The sequence below is a fragment of the Panthera onca genome, chromosome E2 (genome assembly GCF_046562875.1).
Source record: "Panthera onca isolate mPanOnc1 chromosome E2, mPanOnc1 haplotype 2, whole genome shotgun sequence".
NCBI lineage: Eukaryota > Metazoa > Chordata > Mammalia > Carnivora > Felidae > Panthera > Panthera onca.
This window is the reverse complement of record NC_138353.1, coordinates 22363928-22379070: the sequence shown is the minus strand read 5'-3', so window position 1 is coordinate 22379070 and position 15143 is coordinate 22363928. Positions and strand designations below refer to the sequence as shown.

At 51.9% G+C, this 15143-nt stretch overlaps 1 protein-coding gene across 5 annotated transcripts in view; it reads left to right on the top strand.

Moving 5' to 3' along the window:
• Window positions 1-3208: 3208 nt before the first annotated feature.
• The window catches only part of ZNF536 (zinc finger protein 536), a 436349-nt gene continuing 424414 nt past the window's right edge, over window positions 3209-15143 (top strand). For 4 of the 5 annotated variants that reach the window (XM_060650869.2, XM_060650870.2, XM_060650865.2 and 1 more), the window contains exon 1: window positions 3209-3407. The gene's annotated coding sequence lies outside the window, so the exon portion shown is untranslated. Of the gene's footprint in view, window positions 3408-5602; window positions 6605-15143 lie in introns of those variants that run through there. The other variant, XM_060650867.3, reaches the window with a different exon arrangement.

Genomic DNA, 15143 nt, shown 5'->3' with positions numbered 1-15143 from the left:
GAGGAAAAGGGTGGAGAGGCCCAGAAATCCTGAACAGGGAGAAGAGGAGGTGGCCACCAAACACATGGGGGTGGGGAGACTCTTCTGTGCTTTAGTGGGATGCAGGTAGGCGTCAAGTTTCGGTCTCTGGAGGACGCCAGGCCTCTGGTCATTGTCCAGTGCTCCTCACCTCTCACCTTGACTCCCACCTCCAAGGAGCTCCGCTGCCCGGGAGGTCTCCCAGTGCAGCCCCAGGGCAGCCAGCGCGAGTCCTCAGGAAACGCAGAGAGCACGGGCGCCGACAGGGGGCGCCAGCGAACTCGCCCTCCACGCCGCACCCCCCACCCCCGCCCCGCTCCGCGCTCGAATCCTCAGCAGGGCTCAGGCGGTGGGGCGCGGCCTCCAGGTGGTGGGCGGTCGCTACCGGGTCGGTCAGGCCAGTTGAGTCGCACAAAACCTCTGCGGCCTCTGAGCGGCTGTGCGCACCAGTCGAGGTCTCCCAGGTCGCCTGGAGCTGGGCCCTCCTGAGGTGCGCGGCCTTCGAAGGCCGCGGCCACCTCGGGCCTGGAAGACGTACCCCGGGTCAGGAGGCCACCACTCGGGACCAACCCATATAGGCGCTGCGAAGGGCCCCGGGACAGTGCCAGGGCGCGCGGTCCGGCTCCCTGCTTCCCTTGGTCCAGGCGGGGACCGGCGGCTTGAGGGTTAAAAGGCGACTGCCACCCCCATTCTCTTGGGGAGAAAGTGCCTTTTCTCCAAGTCCATATGGCCACTTCCTTTCGACCTGCTCGGCCCTGCTCGCCTCTTTGTCCGAGCTGTCACTTATAAAGAATCACTTGACTTACAATAACAGGTTCAAAAGACGACAGAGTATAATCAGTTGATCCACGAAGAATTGAAATAAAGAACACCCCACTGCTCCGGCTATCATTCCCATAGAGATAGTGATATCATTGATGTGATTGCGATGCTAATTTCTATACAAGGAAAAAAAAACCTTGTATTTTGGAATTTGTTCAAAGAGAATTTCAGACACATCAGATTGGAAAATGAGAACTGAATTCCTAAACTTTTTTGGGTAGGCGGGGGCTTTAAATTTTTTTTTTTTAACACCACTGCAAAGATTTAAGTGGACTTTAAGAATCTCATAGAACTAGCCTGTTGGGGGAAACACTGTTTTCTCACTCTCGGAAATCCTGGGGAGAGACAGACAGATAGATAAATGATGGACAGATAGAGATTGAGAATGCCCTGGGTATTCAGGAAAGAGTCCGAGGGTGCAGGCATGGGTGACCAGGCCGGGTGCCCACTGGTGGGCCGCGCACAGAGGAGCAGACCATAGGCAGTGAGGTTCCAAGGCCAGGTGCCAGGGACAGTTGGGTTGCGTCTGTACCTGAGCCCCTAGTCTGGCCCGCTGCCCAGCTGCTCCTCTTGGTGCGGAGTTCTTTGTACCTAACCTCACTGTTGCACCGGTCCTTTGCCACTGAGTGCCTCCTTCCACAGGATGGGGTGGGGGGTAGGGAGGTTGTGTCTGCTTCTTCTTTATCTTTGCTGTTTATGTATTGTGGTGCCCTGGTTTAAAACCTGCCAGTCATCTTAGAGGAACTCAGTTCAGGCAGGCCAGAACAAGTCTTACCTGAATCAATGTTTTAAGTGTCCCTGTGGCTTGGCGTTTTGAATAATCAATCTGTCTCCAACCCTTCTTAATCATGCACAACACAGGCCTCTCTCTCTCTCTCTCTCTCTGTCTCTCTCTCTCTCTCTCTCTCCCCCTCTCCCCCTCCCTCCCTCCTCCATTATTTGTCAACTCTTTTGGATCCTGTCTTTCTGCTATTAACATGCCCCAATGTCACATGCGAGTCTTTTCTTTAAAACAAGCTCCTCATTGGTGTATCTGGATACTTCTTTTATTATTATTACTGAATCTTTTTTTCCCATAATGACACCAGGATCATTATATAATCCCATAACAAAGAGGCTTTTGAGGCACCAGCTTTTGTCAACTCTAGGACAGAGAATCCATAATTGCATTATTCAGCTTTTTCCCCCCTTCTTTCCCCCTCTCCCTTGCTTCGCAGAAACCCAACCTCCTGCATCACTCACATCTCTACCTTGTTACCTCGCCTTACATTATTTACCAAAGCGTTTGCCTTGAGGACCAGCATTTGCAAAGTTGCCTTAAAAAAGTTATTTTGTTTGATAATTAAGTCCTGGAGCCCACCGCGTGATGATTATTCTGGACCCATAAGGCAGAGAACCTGCGTGACGTTTTTCTCGAAGTTTAATTACCGTATGCTAATTTCCTTGCCTACTACGTGATTAATTAAAATCATATTTTCATAATCATTTGGCACTAGTATTGTTTTAGAATTATCATGATCTCCTAAATAGTGTCTGTAAATAAAGTCGCCTCTAATGGCAGGCGCGGGAGGCGAGGCTGAGGACCTCTTCGTGTTTGTATCGCGGCGATTGGCAACATAACTGCCTTATTTACATTAAATACGCCACAAGGTTACAGCGCGGATCAACGTCATTTGATCGCTGATGACTCCCTTAAACGCCCGGGCTGTGACTGATTCTCCGCGTCCCGCTGTCCACCGAGATTCACCCGGGAGTTTTTTTTTTTTTTTTCCCCCAGAAAAGAAACAGACTTTAAATAGTTTCAGGAGCAGGTAAGAATTAAGCCTTTTCCTCTCCCCCTCTCCGTCTCTCTCTCCTCTCCCTCTGTGGCAATCTCTCTCTCCCTCTCGGCTGGATAAAAAATTCTTTAGTCAAAGGCAGGAATGCAAAGTAGTGACAAGCGAAGGGGCTGATATATGTCTCAGTAACGAGTCTGACAATCAGAATGTAGCTCTTGGAGAATAGATAGATTTTAATAAGTGTGTTTACATGAGCTCAAGGTCAGAAGCAAGCTGCGCTGTGTTAAATGGTTTCTTAGTTGCTAGACAGAGAGAAAAAATGGACGATCACACACCATTCTTTGTAGATTATTATATCAAGGGTTCAGTCTCTGGCTCATCAAAGCTAAATGCCGCAAGACCTATCTAGTTGCTGTGAATTATGCCAGGGCGACAATGGAGAGCGTTTTTAATGGTACAATGCATTTCACCTACCAGATAGGGGGAGGCCAAGCCGGGGATGGGGATGTCTGCTGGGGCTGGGTGATGAGTATCAATGAACGGGGCGATGCTGAAAAGAGGCAGATGAAAATCGAGCCCGCCCTGCCCCGGCTGGGCTGGGAACAGTTCACAGGGCTCTGCCGAGTGGGCGAGCGAGGCGCGCGAGCAGGGCGCCCGTCCCCCCTCAGCCCCGGAAAATGATCAAGTCAATCATGTGGACATGTTTCATTATTCATTGAACACAATCTTTTACAACGCTCCGTTTACGTGCCCGAGTTTGCTCCCGACGCCCGCGTTTCAATGTTTAAGGTAAGGAAAACAAAGGTGGGGGGGATCGCGGGGCGCGGCGCGGTGGGGGTGGGGGCGGTGGGGGGGGCGCGGCGGCGGGGGGGGGGCGGCGTCCGGGAGGTGGCAAAGTGAGTTTGGACTCTTGGCGTGGCCCCCCGTCCCCTCCCCCTCCCCATCTCCGCGAGGCCTGCCGCCGGGTTCCTTCTCGCCCCTTAGCGATTAAAAAATACGGTCTAATTAAATATCCGTGGCTGTGACGTTGGCGAGAGAAGCTGTCAGCGGGGGGAAAAAAGAGGAAGAAACCGGGAAAGCGGCGGCGGCCGGGCATCGAATGGCGCTAGAGAACTTCGGCGGCGAGCGGGACCCGCGCCTGGGCCGCCGCCTCCCCCGCCCGCGGTCCCGGGACCGTTACTTTGAAAAGGAGTCGCCGGGCCGCGAGCCGGGCGCGCGGGCCGGACCCCGCGCCCAGCTCTGGGCCCAGCCCGCGCCCCCCACCCGCGCGCGGCCCGCGCGCCGCTCTCAGGCCCCGGGAAACTTTCAAAAGGGTCTGGGGGGTGGGGGGAGTCGTAGGTGCAGGGGGAGGCTGGGGCTGCGGAAACTTCTGCTCAAGTGACTTTCCCCATTTTCTCCTCTGCCTGAGACTCGGGCGCCCCTCGCTCCCTTTCTCCCTTCGCGGCTCGCTGCGGGATTCTGGCCCCGCCGCCGGGGGGGAGAGAGGCTAATTTGTAACCATTTCTTTTTTTTTTTCTTTTTCTTTCTTTCTTCTTCTTCTTTTTTAAAATCAAAGTTAGCTGATGCTTACAGTGTGTCAAACTTGCGGGCGCCAAGGGCCGCTGAGACCTGCCATTTTGTGTTTTCATTGGCCTCCTGTGGCCCGAGAGCCGGGCGAGGCCGAGGTCGGGGTGCTAGGGTCCGAACCCGCGACCCCAGGAAAGGCCGCGTCGCCCGCAAGCACAGGCGCCGGCCGTAGCACCTGCCCCAGTCCAGGCCAGGCCCGGGGGCCAAAGATACAAATAAAGAAAGAAATAAGTAACAGGTTTATGAAGGGAAGTGAGCCGGCCAGCCCTGGGCTGGAGAAATGAGGCCAAACGGAGTGAGGGGGTCCGGGCGTGGGGGCCTCTGGAAGGCGGAGGAGATAGAGGGTTGGGGGCGTCCGGGAAGAGTGCAGTTTGGGGGAACAGATCCACTAGCCCAGATGTATGACTGGGGGGAGAATGATCTTTGTGATAAACCTTTCTGTTTGCTTCAAGACATTATTTTTTGAAGATCAAGAATTGAGGAAAACAGTCGTAGGCGGGACCAGGATGTATTTTAGGCAAAAAAAAAAAAAAAAGGGGGGGGAGCTTTTCTTTGATGATGAGTAGGAAAGTGTCCAGATCTCGACGCGCCCATCTGTTGCAGTTTTGCAAATAATTTAAAATATAGATATCTCTATATAGATGGATGTACGTGAAGCGGAAGGTGGAAACGCAGGCGCCGAGAAGTTAGAAAAAAGAAAGGGGATGCGGGGCAGAGAGAGATCTGTCCCCACCCCCCTCTCCTCCTAACTCTTCCAAGGAAACTCCAGCGGGGCTTTCTTTGGGGACAGGTGGAAAGTTGTCTGCCCCCTCCCTCCCTTCACTTCTGTATTGTGAGCGTTCCTACTGTCCGCCTTCTTAGCCAACCTGGACACAGCCCCCGATCATTTGGGGGTTGGGTAGGGACGGCGGGGCAGTGGCAAGGAGCTGGGGGCCGAGGAGGGGCAGGGCGGGGTCCCAGCCCCGCGCGCCTGTCTCCGCCGCGGCTGGGTTTTGTTTGCCGGATATTGTTATGTCTAACGAGTGCCTCACAGGAGACGTGATTTGTCAGCCGCCTTCGTTTTCACTTTAGCAGAAAATACGGCGGCTGCGCGGCGTCCTGGCCTGCGGGTCCGGGCGCCGGGTGCGTGCCGGGGCGCGGGTGGGGGCGCCGGTGCGCGCGCGGGTGGGAGCGGGCGGCCGGCCGGGCACCGGCCAGGGGCAGTGGGCCGGGAGGGGCGAGTGCGCGCGCGGTGCCGGCCTCCCGCTCCTCCTGCGCCTTCTCCCGGCAGCCGCCGCCGTCGCCGCTGTGCAGTATAGCAGAAATCCGACAGGGGCCGCGTTTGCTGAGCGCATCCGGCCGCCGGGCAGCCCGAGCGGGCCGCCGGGCCCGGCTGGCCGGTGTAGACGCGCGGAGGGGGTCCGGGAGGGGGGGTGGGCAGGCGGGGAGGGGCGCGGGAAGCGAGCTCGGCCTGAGAGCTAGCCACCCCCCCTCCCCCCAGTCTCTCATGTCCCGGGTGTCTCCGGCGAGTTGGGGAGCCCCTGGAGCCCTGGCCTTGGCGCCCCCGCCCCCTGCCAGGGCTTAGGTGAACTTGGGGTGGGGTGAGCGTGCGTGCGTGCGTGTGTGGGTATGGTGGGGGCAGACTGGGAACGCACTGTTTTCTTTCCCAGTTTGATATTCGCAACTGGGTTTTTACTTTAAGACCGGCTTTGCTCACTGCTGGGGTTGGGAGGGGGCGATCTTTTCCCATCACTCACATCTTTGTTCATTGTTCACTGAGTGGAAGGCAGGCGACTTAAAGAGACGAAAGAGAGGAAAAACGGGGGGGGGGGGGGAGAGAAAGAGGAAAAAGAGGGGGAGCAAGAAGAGGGAAGGACGAGAGGCGTGGGGAAAAGCGCCCCCGCCCTCGCCCGGGTCGGGCTGGACCGTGAAACAGTAAACCCGCGCACGGAGGGTCGCCGGGAAAGTGGACATTACCGCTTTAATTAACTTCGAGATGCTCCGGCGGCGGGACCTGGCGTAGCCGTGACGCGCCCGCATAAATCTGCCCGGCCCGGGGCTGCTCCGAGAACTCGTACAGTAGCCGCGTCAGATCCAGAGCGCGCCTCCCAGTCCGGAGCCAATTTGCATAATTGGATTTTTTTTTTTTTTTTTTTTTTTGCCTCCTTCTTCCTCCCTGAAACTTGTTTGAAAACCCAAGTGAACACCACGACGACCTGCACGCACCAAAGCGAGTGCCAAGTAAGTGCCCTGCCGTGGCCTCGGCGCGCCCAGAGGTTAGCGCGCAAAGCCGGCCAGCGAGGAGCCGGGAGCCGCGCGCTGCCGGCGGGCCTCGGCTGCGGGCTGCTCGCTGGCAGAAGGACTGCGGCCGCGGGCTCCGGGGCTCCCGGCTGGCAGCTCGCAGAACTTTTTCTTCTCTGTCTCCCGACTTCTCGGGCCAGGTGAGGTGTTTGGGCCACGCGTGTACCTGTAGCGAGACTCGGGAGGCGACCTTTGGGGCGCGGTGGAGTTGGGCATCTCGGGTCCCGGGCGAGTAGTGGGTCCGGCGTGGAGGGCAGAGCTGCGAGCGAGAGCGAGCGGGGCCGGCTGCTCGTCGCGCCGCGCCGCGGATGCAGCTAGCTAAATGCTTCCCCCATTATTCTAAGGTTTGTGTCTCTGGCTCTGTGTGTGTGTGTGTGTGTGTGTGTGTGTGTGTGTGTGTGTGTGTATGTGTGTGTGCGCGCCCGCGCGTGTGTGTGTGTGCGTGCGTGTGAGTGATCGGCTTTAAAAAGAAAAGCAGCCAAAACAAGAGCAGGAAGGGCTTCTTCCTTAGCTCCCAAACCGCCCCCCCCCCCCGCCCCGTTTCCCCAGCATCATTTATTTCTGTTGCTCAAAGGAGAGAGTAAAGAGCTTCTTTGCTAGATGGGGTCAGCGAGAAATTGACGATTCTGTTGGAAATGCCATAAATGCTATAGCCAAAATGTAGCTGCATTAATAAAATACCAACCCTTGCCTGGCGAGGAAAGTGGTTTTTATAGGATCTTAAATTTTATTAAAAATACATAATATATTATTAGTATTATTTACAGTGTTCAGAACCTGGGGGAAAGTCGATTGGCTTGGGAGAGAACTGTAGCCCTGGTTCCTGTTTGCCTAGGAACTTGCTAGGGGCTGGGCCCACCACCCCTCCTGGAAGGGGTAAGGACTCAGCTTCCCGCCTGGGGAGTCACAGGGGGGCGCCCCCAGCAGCCCTCTGGCCTCTGCTTGTAGAGAGCCTAGAGCTTCTGGCTGAAGGCTGCTTTAGTTATGATGTCATTCTGATACCAGAGTGCAAATGTCTCCTGATTCCACCATTAACCGCCTGGCTGATTTGCTTGGTAATGATAGCACTGACGTCCAGCGCCTTGACAAATGCAGGCCTGCAGAGTCCTAGGAATTAACTTCTCCCCCCACTGAGGAGGGAGCAAGCTGCCAGAAGTCTCACCACTGGGCCCCTGCCTTGGAACTTTGTCCTGTCTCAGTCCAGACACTGACATGGGTGACAGGCCCCTGGACTGAGAGACCTCTGTTGTCCTATAGTTTGGAAAACTTTTAGAAGGCTTCTGTTTCTAGAGCGCCTCTAATCTGGCCAAACTTGAATCCGGTGGTGACCAGGCAGAGACATTTAGAACTGATGGAGGGCCAGGACCCCAGGTATCTCTGGGGCCATTGCATGGAAGAAGGGATTGTGACATCTGCTTTCTACCTTCAGTCCCTTAACTGTGACTTTATGTTAATATCACTGCAAGTAAACCGGATTTAGTGTGGATTTTTAAATAGTGTACAATGATTTAAGATTTCTTTTGATTTACTGTTCAAATGAAATTTGCATAAATGTGATGAAAATGAACTTAACATCTGGGCATATGAAAAAAGGTTAGTACCTCATATGTCATCTGCAGAGAAAGTCTCTAAAATGCTTTCACCCTAAACTGGGTTCGGGGAGACAGTTCCTGGAGACATAAATGCTAATTATGGAAAACCTGGAGAAAGCGCTTTCGATAAATTTGCATTCTCTTGGACCACTGCTCTGAAAACCCATCTTGTTCTGTGCCTGGAGTGCTTAACTTCTGAGCAGGCTTGAGATCCTCACAACTCAGCAAGTTAACTGCTGGCTGGGGCTATCTTCACGGACGACTTAGGGCAGGCAGGGAGCGACAGTCACGCTGCTCTGGTCCGAGCCGGAGGCCGGTAACCCCTATAATGGGAGAGGACAGGGAGGTGGCCAGTATGCGCAGCCCTACTAACCACAGCCGCCCAGTGGGTCCTGAAGGATCACTGCCTGCTAAGCCTCAAAAAGCCGAGCGATTAGGCTGTCTGCTCTGCCTTAGGTAACCAAAGAAATTTCCATCAGCTCAGACCTATAAAATCCACAAGCCCATTCAAATGAACTCTGAACTCCATCTTACTTTTTTGAGCAAGACAAGCTTATCTCTGGCATGAGGAAATCGGAGTTAAACAGCCTTCCCCAGACATGGTTGCCTTTTGCTCAAAAGTTGGCTATGAATGGCACAGGTGTTTTTAAGGTGCCTTGAATGGAGGGAAAGAAAGGCAGCAGTGATGCTCGTGAGAATACAGATGAACTTATTTTTTTAGAAGAGGATCATAAAAGAAGAAAGCAAATAGATTTATTTTTCCAGTTTGAATGAGGACAATTATAGCTTTTTAACATCTTTGGATTTAGTGTTTTTAATAAGCCTTTTAAGTAAGCTGAAATATCAGCTTGCATTTTGTTCTCAGCATTATTTAAAGTGAGACTTGATGCACGTTTAACAACAGAAGTGAGCTTTCTCCAGGTCAGTTTTTGTCCATGCTGAGGACAGCAGTCCCCAAATGTCTCTTCCAGAACCTAGAGTAGGTGAGTGCTCAGCCCTGCTTTATCCTGTCTCCAAGGCAGGCCTCAGATTTGAGCTGGAAGGACACTTGTGGTCAGGTGGCCTTCTCAGGCTGCGAAGCCCGGCTTGTGAGGTCTAAAAGCAAGGCACGAGTTCATTGGCATTGGAGAGACTCCTCTCTGCTAATAGGGGCTTTCTCTGTGAAACCATACCTGCCCTGCATACCGGCATGCTCCCTCCAGGACACGCCATGGCAGGGCTTCGGGAGGATAGAAGGAAAGAAGCATTCCCAGGGCAAGTTGGGGGTGGAAGGCTCTGCCTGGCTGGTGAGGCTCACTGTGTGTTTTACCTGGTTGAGTGGTACCCCGTTGGGAGTTGTTGGGACAGAGGCATTTTGTCAAGGAGAGGGATTGGTTGCTCAGGTCTAGACTGTCTGGGCCACCCTTGGTAGCACTGAGTGCCCTTAGAGGGGTCAGCAGCTGAGCTAAACTAGGGAGTCATTTGTGCGGTCATATGTGCAGACTGAGGTCTTAGTTGTGGTGACACTGGTGTGTGTACGTGTGTGTGCATGCGTGTGTGTACTCGTGCGTGTGTTGGGGAGGGTGTTGCCTGCTTGAAGCACCTTTCCCAAGATGATTTCCTTTTTGCTCACAACTATACTACTCAGGGCAGAGTAGGGAGTTTGTGAGTGTATGTGTGCAGTGGAGGGGAACATATATCCTGAGAATATGGAGCCCGAGGAGTGCAGGCGATCTACTCTAGATTCCCTGTGCCACCCCAGGGTTCCTTTCCTCCCCAAATGAAGGCAGACATGGATGGAGGCCACCTCAGGAAGGTAGGCTACTCAGCCAGCCACCTGGCTTGGGTCCTGGCAGTGCCTGGGGGTGGGGTGGGGGCCTTCCTGCCCAGTTTATGCCAGCAACAGGCTTCTGTTGCCTGTCTGCCATGGGGCTTCATTGTGCGGAGATCGGGGTGGGTTTTAGCTGGCTCTGATGGCTGCGTGAGGGTCCTGATCACCCCCAACTTTCACTTTAAGAAATCATTGTAGATCTTTGGTCTTTCTCTTCTCCTGGGGTTTTTGCGACTACAAAGGACATGGGGTACTTGGCTTTTCACAGCTTCCGAGCCAGTTAGAGGTCAGGTTTATCTGCCTGAAGAGCTAAGATTCAGGGTGAGGCCTTTGGTGGGATTTGTTTGACTAACCTGGACATTGTGTTCCTGGACAGGGCTTCTCAACAGTGGCCCTGTGGCCATTACCTACTTGTGGAGGTCTGTCCTGTGCATTGTGGGATGTTTCGCAGCATCCCTGACCTCTTACCTAAATGCCAGTAGCACCTCCCAGTTGTGACAATGAGACAGGTCTCCAGACATTTCCATGTCCCCTGGGGGGAAATCAGGCTCATTTCCCATGCTTTCCATGTGCCAGGCCTTGTGCTGGCCATCTTAGAGAGCACACAGAGATTTCACCCACTGGGAGAGCACAGGCTGTTGGGAGAAAGGCATGTCCAGTGCTGTGAGGCAGCAGGGAGTTGGGCCCTGCACCAAACGGACACAGACCTATGGTGTCTGGGAAGAGGGAAGACTCCCACAGTGGAAGAATAGTGGGCAGAGGGTGTCCGGAGTGAAGGTGTGCTTCTCAGCTCTGACTGTGTTTATATCAGCTACACCCTGAAAATGGCCCTGTGGATGGGAGTTGGGTTCTGGGTCCCCTGACAGTGATGTACGAACCAAGAATTGGGAAGTAACCGTTCTTGGTCTCAGAGTTGAGGCCGGGCACCCTGCTGGCAGGAGGAGGGTGCTGGGATTCTTTTTGAGCACTTGCCGTGTGGTAGGCATGGGTTCTAAATGCTTTACTTGTTTAATCCTTACAACCTGTCTATGTCAGTAGGTATTATATTTGTCTGAAATTTCAGGAAGGGAACCTCGAGCACTGAGAGGGATGGGTAGTGGCCCTAGGATTAAAGCCTACGCAGTCTGCCTCCAGAATTGTCATGCTTAACCCCTCCGCTGCTGCAGTGCGACTCCCCTGGCTGCTGTGAGCTGTCCTGGGGCATACTCACTGCAAGACCCCTGTGATTTCATTACGGACCCAAGAAGCCAGCCACAGCCTTCTGGACACCAGGCTTGGAGGCTTCATGGGCAGGTGGAGAAGGTTCTGGACAGCCAAAGCAAGCCCTCTTTGAGGGGCAGGGGCCTCGAAGGAAAGTCACGCAGATGCCTCCAGGGCATTAAGAGATGCAGGAAGGAAAATCCGTTTGTAGGGTTATCCCCCCTCCTTTACCTACCTATTCTTACTCTGTAGCTTTACAATGAGAAAATTAAGTGCCATTTTGACACAGGAAAAATGATCACCGTAGGCTTGAGCTGACATTAACCTGCAAGTTTTCGATCAGTGCATTACAGCTTTGATTACCTGAGCCGTGTTGGGCTGGGTCTCTGATTACCGAGGTGGGCTTGTCTCTTGCCTCTCCCTCTCCCTCTCCCTGCTGATTCTTCAGACCGGATGCTGGTCTGCCCACTCCCTGTGCTTCACTCCACCTTTTCCATCCATCTGGGACCATCAGCCTCCTTCATGTTTTTTAGCTTTTTGCTGTTTTGTGACCAAATTACACATGCACGCGTACTGTCCCCCAGGATGAAGTAGCTCTATTTAGGTTGTAAAACCCGACCCATACAGTCGTTAAAACCGAGATTAATCACAGCAATGCCCTTAATTATAATGGTGGTCTCACCTGCGCATCTAAGGTTCCCACGTAATTCCCATAGACTTGGATGGGATTTTGGCTCACGGAAGGGCTAGCTTGTAGGGCCTTCAAGGGTTTTCAGGAATTCAGTTAAGATTTATGCCTGTATTTCTGGGCACCTGGGGAGAGAGGGTCTGGGGCACTTCTGTGTAGGTGTGCAGAGGTGGCCAGAACACTGACTCCTGCATTGGCTGCTGGTGCTTGGGTCTTGTCTCATGCTCGGCCCTGCGTTCTGCACCTCGGGTGCGTTATCTCCCCTAGTTCTTTTAACCACCCAGTGAAGGGCATCCCTCAGCAGTTTTACTAGTGGGCAAACTGAAGCTTGTGACACTTGTTGCAGCCACAAGGCTCCAGCAAGGTCAAGAGAGAATTTGAAGCCAGCAGGATTAGCCTGGGAACTCATGCGTACAATACTCAGCACGGACTATGACAAAACCATCCTTCCCGGTCCCATTAAACTCACCTTTCATGTGCAAGTTGAAAATGTACACTGGAACCTGCCACTTGGAGGGCATACGCGTAGTTGTAAATTTGTTTTCGAGAGGAAGAAAATATTTGGAAACTGTGTCAGCTAAACTGTACCAACTGTAGAGAAGCAAGCAGAACACATGGATATTATAGAAAACTTACATCTCTTTGAATAGCTCGATTATTTAATTTTACTTTTCAAAATGTCTAAAAGCATTGATTCCTTATTGGATAGAGAAAAAAAAGTGGCACAGGCATTTTTTGGTTCTTTAAAAAAATTTCATTCTCTTTTAAAATCTATTAAAGTCAAGTCAGGCAAAGCCTTCCAAATTATTACAGAAGGGCTGTCGTTTCTCTGAAGCCTATTGAAGGGGGTGGGAAATCTTACTGAAATTACAGCTAAAGTGCTTTAATTATTGTGCTTCCGCGGCCAGGGCTCCCAGTTTGGGGTTGTAATCTGTTGATGCCAAGTGGCTATTTCAGCAGCCTTAAATCTGCACGGAGCAAAGAGCATCTCACTGATGAAACATGGCTGGATGTGCTAATTAAACTCAGTGCAGGATTCTTGCAGTATCTGAGAAACTTTACGCACAGACGTTTCCACCCGAAAGAGGGTCAGCGCTGGTGGGTGACAACCCAGCTCCCATAGCCCAAGAAGAGTTCAAAAGGTGGAAAAGTGTAGTGTGGGAACGCAGGGAGGGAGCAAAGCCGCCACATGCCGACATGAAAAGGATTTAATCTGCTCAGCCAAACCGCCTCTGATGGTGGAGGGCCGCCTCGGGGCTGGTCCTTGAGGCCCCTCCTCTCGCTCAGCCCTGTGCACCGCCACTCCGGATGGACGGACGTGGACTTGGAGCTCGGAGGAGCCCTCTGAAGCTGCAGGCCAGCCTGGAGCTCTCACGGACTTCTTCGGATGCTCCGTTTCTAAAGCAAAACGCCAGACACTCTCTGCAATTCTTTTCTGAGATCATTGACTTGACAACTTAATATCTGTTTTCTGTGTGTTTTTTTTGTTTTGTTTTGTTTTGTTTCAGCAGCCCCCCCCCCCGTCCCCCATTTCTTTTCAGCTGTGTCACCCTTTGCACACACATTCTGGAAGTATGTTGAAAAAGCTTTTGTTAAAGTTTGCTGGTGGGGGGGGGGGGTGCAGGAGGAATTTAGTTCCATTTAAAATTCTCATCTAGCATGTTTTGGAGGCAGAAGAAATACAGACAAGATGATCCAAACATTCGCACGATCTGAAAATGTGTTGATTAAGGCTGTAAGGTAGCAATGTCCTCTTTAATAACGGCTGCCACCCCAAGGAAGACACGGTGGCTTTCTAAGTGTGTGACAAATGATGGGCTCATCCGGGGTCTGGTCATCTGATAGGCATTTCCCATGACAGTGCTTCTGTGACGTAGCAAGTGGTGATACGGCCTGTCTTTTGGGGGATGTGTGTATGCTGTGCCTGCTGGTGTGTTTATTCTTTAGTGATGGCTGTCTGGTGAGGGCCAGTAATATATTCCAGATATTAGAGTATGTACGGTTTTCAAAGCCTTCCCAGAAGAACCGGCCGCGTTTTGACATAATGCCCTTTTATCTCAACGATACCAGCCACTTGAATCTGATGCCTTTGCCTCACGTCTCAAAAGGTTGACAGGATCTAGACCTGTGTGAGATGGTGTTTTCAGGCACCGCTTGCTTTTGCGTGCATTAGGATCTGGCTACTCAGGTGAAAAATACAAGGCTCGTGTGTGGATCTTAGGGACGATGGGGGGTTTGCTGTTGAGAAAACTTTTTCTCCCTTTGCATGATAATATTGCCGAGATAGAAATCATATAATTCTTGTGTGTGATCTCCAAATACCACCTTCAATAAAATAATTTGTTCATTGATCTAAAGAGTGAGTGGTTTCCAGCTGCTTCATTCCTCAGGACAGACTTTCGAGTTGGAATCTGTCTCTGTGACTCATTTCTGGTGGAGGTTGGCCTCCTGCGGAGGTCATTGTGAAGGGGCCAGGTGGCCTGGGGAGGCTGGGGGTTCGGTGCTTACTTCTCTAGCAATTGAGGGCCGAGCAGAATCCAATGCAAAATTCTAATATGATAATTTGTGCTTGCCCGCCTTCATCTTGAAGGCAGGAAAATTGAATTGTTGCTGGACTGGGGAGCCAAGGGCACCCTCTTTTTTATTAATCTCTATCATCAACCAACTGTTAACCCTTTGATTAACTCAGGGAAACTGCATTTTCCCACTTACTCCATCATTGCTTCTGAAGAAGAGGAGTCTAAAGAGGGAAATTCTTTGTGTGCATTTTATTTGCTAATTAAATGTTTTTGCAAGAGTTCATAGTGCATGCGTTGCTTCATGTATCAGTATCTATAGGGTAGTTTTTTGCATAATTTAGTTTTTAGAGATGCTGCCACCCTCATTCCATGATCAAGATGTTTATTTTATTGAGCTAGAAACATCAGGTTTGTAAATGAGGAAGAGCTGGAAGGCTTTTTTTCAGTAGTGTGACACAGTGATGGCAGTGGCCAGAGTCAGTCAGATGGGGCCAGGTTCGACACCCACTCCAGCACTTACAAGCTCTCTGGAAGTGGGACATTCCTATCTTTAAACCTCGGTTTTCTCATCAGTAGAATTGGAATAATCCTCCCTGAGTCATCAGGATTAAAAGAGACGGTGATTAATTAATGAGTCCAGAGACCAGCTCTTCAACAAATGGCCAGCTACTGCTAGTACTTGTTTTACACATTTTGTTAAATATTTTAGAAACGGAAACCCCACTAGAAACTGTGGGCATCAGTCATTTGCACAGCCTAGTGGAGATTCCCCCTTTGTTTCCCTGGCTGGCCTTTGGAGTTATTTACCCGGAATCAATAAGTATCAGCTGATTGATTTCCTATATGTTTCAGAAGATGCATTTTAAAGGG